The sequence below is a fragment of the Heterodontus francisci genome, chromosome 40 (genome assembly GCF_036365525.1).
Source record: "Heterodontus francisci isolate sHetFra1 chromosome 40, sHetFra1.hap1, whole genome shotgun sequence".
NCBI lineage: Eukaryota > Metazoa > Chordata > Chondrichthyes > Heterodontiformes > Heterodontidae > Heterodontus > Heterodontus francisci.
In genome coordinates, this window is record NC_090410.1 from 10,927,789 (window position 1) to 10,932,895 (window position 5,107).

Consider the following 5,107-nt stretch of genomic DNA (forward strand, 5'->3'; position numbering starts at 1 on the left):
TCCCCTTCCCTCTCCCCCCCCCCATCCCCTTCCCTCTCCCCCCATCCCCTTCCCTCTCTCCCCCCCCCATCCCCTTCCCTCACTCCCCCCCCCATCCCCTTCCCTCTCCCCCCCCCATCCCTTCCCTCTCTCCCCCCCCCATCCCCTTCCCTCTCACCCCCCCCCACATCCCCTTCCTCTCTCCCCCCCCCCATCCCCTTCCCTCTCTCCCCCCCCCATCCCCTTCCCTCTCACCCCCCCCCAACCCCTCCCTCTCTCCCCCCCCATCCCTCCCTCTCCCCCCCCCCATCCCCTTCCCTCTCTCCCCCCCCCCATCCCCTTCCCTCTCCCCCCCCCCACCCCTCCCCCTCCCCCCCCCCATCCCCTTCCCTCTCTCCCCCCCCCCATCCCCTTCCCTCTCTCCCCCCCCCCATCCCCTTCCCTCTCTCCCCCCCCCCATCCCCTTCCCTCTCTCCCCCCCCCATCCCCTTCCCTCTCTCCCCCCCCCATCCCCTTCCCTCTCCCCCCCCCAACCCTCCCCTCCCCTCACCCCCCCCCCCATCCCCTTCCCTCTCTCCCCCCCCCCCATCCCCTTCCCTCTCTCCCCCCCCCATCCCCTTCCCTCTCCCCCCCCCCCCATCCCCTTCCCTCTCTCCCCCCCCCCATCCCCTTCCCTCTCCCCCCCCCCATCCCCTACCCTCTCCCCCCCCCCCCATCCCCTTCCCTCTCCCCCCCCCCCCATCCCCATCCCTCTCCCCCCCCCCCCTTCCCTCTCCCCCCCCCCACCCTCCCACACCCCCCCCCCATCCCCTTCCCTCCCCCCCCCCACATCCCCTTCCCTCACCCCCCCCCCCACACCCCATCCCACTCCCCCCCCCACATCCCCTCACCCTCCCCCCCCCCACCCCTTCCCTCACCCCCCCCCACCCCATCCCCTCCCCCCCTCCCCTCCCTCTCCCCCCCCCATCCCCTTCCCTCTCCCCCCCCCATCCCCTTCCCTCTCCCCCCCCCACCCCTTCCCTCTCCCCCCCCCTCCCCTTCCCACACCCCCCCCCCAACCCCTTCCCTCTCCCCCCCTCCCCATCCCTCCCCCCCCATCCCCTTCCACTCCCCCCCTCCCCTTCCCTCTCCCCCCCCCATCCCCTACCCCATCCCCCCCCCATCCCCTTCCCTCCCCCCCCCCCATCCCCTTCCCTCTCCCCCCCTCCCCTTCCCTCTCCCCCCTCCCCTTCTCCCCCCCCATCCCCTTCCCTCTCCCCCCCCTCCCCTTCCCTCTCCCCCCCCCTCCCTCTCCCCCCCCCTCCCCTTCCCTCTTCCCCCCCTCCCCTTCCCTCTTCCCCCCCCTCCCCTTCCCTCTTCCCCCCCCTCCCCTTCCCTCTTCCCCCCCCCCATCCCCTTCCCTCTACACACCCCCCCCCCCATCCCCTTCCCTCTACACACCCCCCCCCCCATCCCCTTCCCTCTCCCCCCCATCCCCTTCCTCTCCCCCCCCATCCCCTTCCCTCTCCCCCCCCATCCCCTTCCCCCCCCTCCCTCTCCCCCCCATCCCTTCCCCCCCTCCCCTTCCCTCTTCCCCCCCCTCCCCTTCCCTCTTCCCCCCCCCTCCCCTCTACCCCCCCATCCCCTTCCCCCCCTCCCCATCCTCTTCCCCCCCTCCCCATCCCTCTTCCCCCCCATCCCCTTCCCCCCCCTCCTCTTCCCCCCCCCATCCCCTTCCTCTTCCCCCCCCATCCCCTTCCCTCTTCCCCCCCCCCCATCCCCTTCCCTCTTCCCCCCATCCCTTCCCTCTACACCCCCCCCATCCCCTTCCCTCCCCCCCATCCCCTTCCCTCTACAGCCCCCCCCATCCCCTTCCCTCTACACCCCCCCCATCCCCTTCCCTCTACACCCCCCCCATCCCCTTCCCCCCCTCCCCTTCCTCTTCCCCCCCATCCCCTTCCCTCTTCCCCCCCCATCCCCTTCCCTCTTCCCCCCCCATCCCCTTCCCTCTTCCCCCCCCCATCCCCTTCCCTCTTCCCCCCCCCCATCCCCTTCCCTCTTCCCCCCCCCCATCCCCTTCCCTCTTCCCCCCCCCCATCCCCTTCCCTCTTCCCCCCCCCATCCCCTTCCCTCTTCCCCCCCATCCCCTTCCCTCTACACCCCCCCCATCCCCTTCCCTCCCCCCCCATCCCCTTCCCTCTACAGCCCCCCCCATCCCCTTCCCTCTACACCCCCCCCCATCCCCTTCCCTCTACACCCCCCCCATCCCCTTCCCTCTACACCCCCCCCCATCCCCTTCCCTCTACACACACCCCCCATCCCCTTCCCCCCCCATCCCCTTCCCTCTACAGCCCCTTCCCCCCCATCCCCTTCCCTCCCATCCCCTTCCCCCCCATCCCCTTCCCCCCCCATCCCCTTCCCTCTACAGCCCCCCCCCATCCCCTTCCCTCTACACCCCCCCCCATCCCCTTCCCTCTACACCCCCCCCATCCTCTTCCCCCCCCATCCCCTTCCCCCCCCCATCCCCTTCCCTCTACAGCCCCCCCCCATCCCCTTCCCTCTCCACCCCCCCCCATCCCCTTCCCTCTACACACACCCCCCATCCCCTTCCCTCTACACCCCCCCCCATCCCCTTCCCCCCCCATCCCCTTCCCTCTCCCCCCATCCCCTCTCCCTCCCATCCCCTCTCCCTCCCATCCCCTCCCCCCATCCCCTTCCCCCCCCATCCCCTTCTCCCCATCCCCTTCCCCTTCCCTCTCCCCCTTCCCCTTCCCTCTCCCCCCCATCCTGTTCACCTCCCCCCTCCCCATTATCCACCTGAGCTGCCAGATGGGGGCAGTCGCTGGAATGCCTTCCACACCCCATTGAGGATGAATCCATGGCCTGAGCGTAACTAGCTCATATCAGCATGGGAGGCCATTTTGACCTGGGGGTGTGGGGTGCGGTTGCTACAATTGATCTCAACAGCCCTGAGCGAGTGAGGGAGAAGAAAGGTGGCCTGGGTAGCTGGAAGGTGGGAAGGGCCATTATCTTGTCTGTAACTGAGTGAAGCTATGGGGCCAAGGTTTGCTTTTCTCTGGGACGGAGGCCTTTGTGTTGGCTCTGGGGACCGCTGTCTGATTCTTCACTCAGGTGCGAGCCCTGGGCGGGTATAGCAGGCTATTTGGCAATGGGAGGCATTACAGCCCAGCCTAATCCCGTCCTTACCCACTGTCCACAGGTCCACCCTCATCCATTCTCCAGTGGGAGTCCCTGGCTAGAGGTAAGGTCTGTGTGGCACAAGCCCTCAGGGACTGAGGCCTACTGGAACACACTCATGGGAGATCAGGTGACAGGGTCGTCCTATGACCTTTTTGGACAGTGCAGCTCCCTAAGGTCCTCGGGGATCTGGCTGGACTTTAAAGGATTGAGTTTCTGATCTGCCCCGATTCTCTTAGAGAAACAGAGAGAGTAGGTTGCATTCTCAACCTGATTGGTTAAAAATGGCAACCTCATACATCTCTTTCCGATCTAATCAGAAAAACACGCAGAGAATTTCTTAAAGGGGAACCACTGGTATTTCAGAATCTCCATTTCAGAGATGGGCCACTAGAAGAATTCAGTCCCAATAATTCGACCTCTGCGGGGTGGGGTGAGGGGTGGGTGGAGAGTAGGTTATCCCAGGCCCAACATGAGATGTAAAAACTTGGAGTAAAGCATTGTACCAGAAAGGGGCAACATGGAGGGCAAGTCATGTGGTATCTGCAACTTGGAGCCTTGACACAGGACTAGATGAGGAGGAGGAGGTGGAGGAAGAGGGACTGTGTGAGGCATCCAATGCTGCAAGGAATGGCAAACTGGTCCCCGCAGTTATCTCAAGGCAGTATTTAGGTTGCCGGTGTCTCCCAATCGATTAAATTCAGGGGGAGGTGGTGGCGTAGTGGTATTGTCACTGGACTAGTAACCCAGAGACCCAGGGTATTACTCTGGGGACATGGGTTCGAATCCCACCACAGCAGAAGGTGGAATTTGAATTCAATTAATAAATCTGGAATTTAAAAGCTAGTCTAATGATGGCCATGAAACCATTGTCCATTATTGTAAAAACCCATCTGGTTCACTAATGTTTTTTAGGGAAGGAAATCTGCTGTCCTTACCTGGTCTGGCCTACATGTGACTCCAGACCCACAGCAATGTGGTTGACTCTTACATGCCTGCTGAAATGGCCTAGCAAGCTACTCAGTTAGGGCAATTAGGGATGGGCAATAAATGCTGGCCTGGCCAGCGAAGCCCACATCCCATGAATGAATAAAAAATAATACATCTTGCATTTATGGGGCATTTAACATATTAAAACATCCCAAGGTGATTTACAAGAGCAATTATCAGATAAAACTTAATACTTACCACATAGGAGATATTAGGGTTTTAAGGAGCATCTTAAAGAGGGAGAAAGAGGCAGAGAGGTTTAAGGAGGGAATTTCAAAGCTTAGGGCCTAGACAGCTGAAGGTATGGCTGCCCATTGCGGAGCAATGGAAATCGGGGGATGTGCAGGAGGCCAGAATTGGAGGAACACAGAGTCAATCTCCCAGTCAATCCTGGAAGACAACCTATTGGTTGTGACTGTTGTCCTTCTCCTTCACCTCATTGGCACTCAAAACAGGTTGATGGCAAACTAATTGCTTTATAACCCAGACCATCTGCAAGTGCTGTAATCTGCAGGGCTACGCACCAAATGCTGGAAGGTGGGATTAGAATAGGTGGATCGCTTTTCGGCCGACACAGACACGATGGGCCAAGTGGCCTCTTTCTGGGCCCAACACTTCCTATGATTCTACGATTCTAATCCCAACCTCAGCATTTGGACTGATTTGAATGGAATGAGGAGGCACTCAGACCCTTATTCTTAAACATCTCCCACTTTCACAGCCACCAGACAATTTACCAATCTGAGCAGGACTGGGGCTACACAGAGACTTCCATACAGAGGACAATCAAGCTGGAAAATAATTTCAGATTGAGTGCCTTTTAAAGCTTGAACATAAGGAGAATTGTCTTCGTTCTTTAGGTATTTCTTTTAAGTTCGGTCAGAATTCCTGGTCTTATCAGACCTTCAGTTATAACACTCTCTGTTACACACTCCACACTCAGTATAAAACTTTCAGTTAT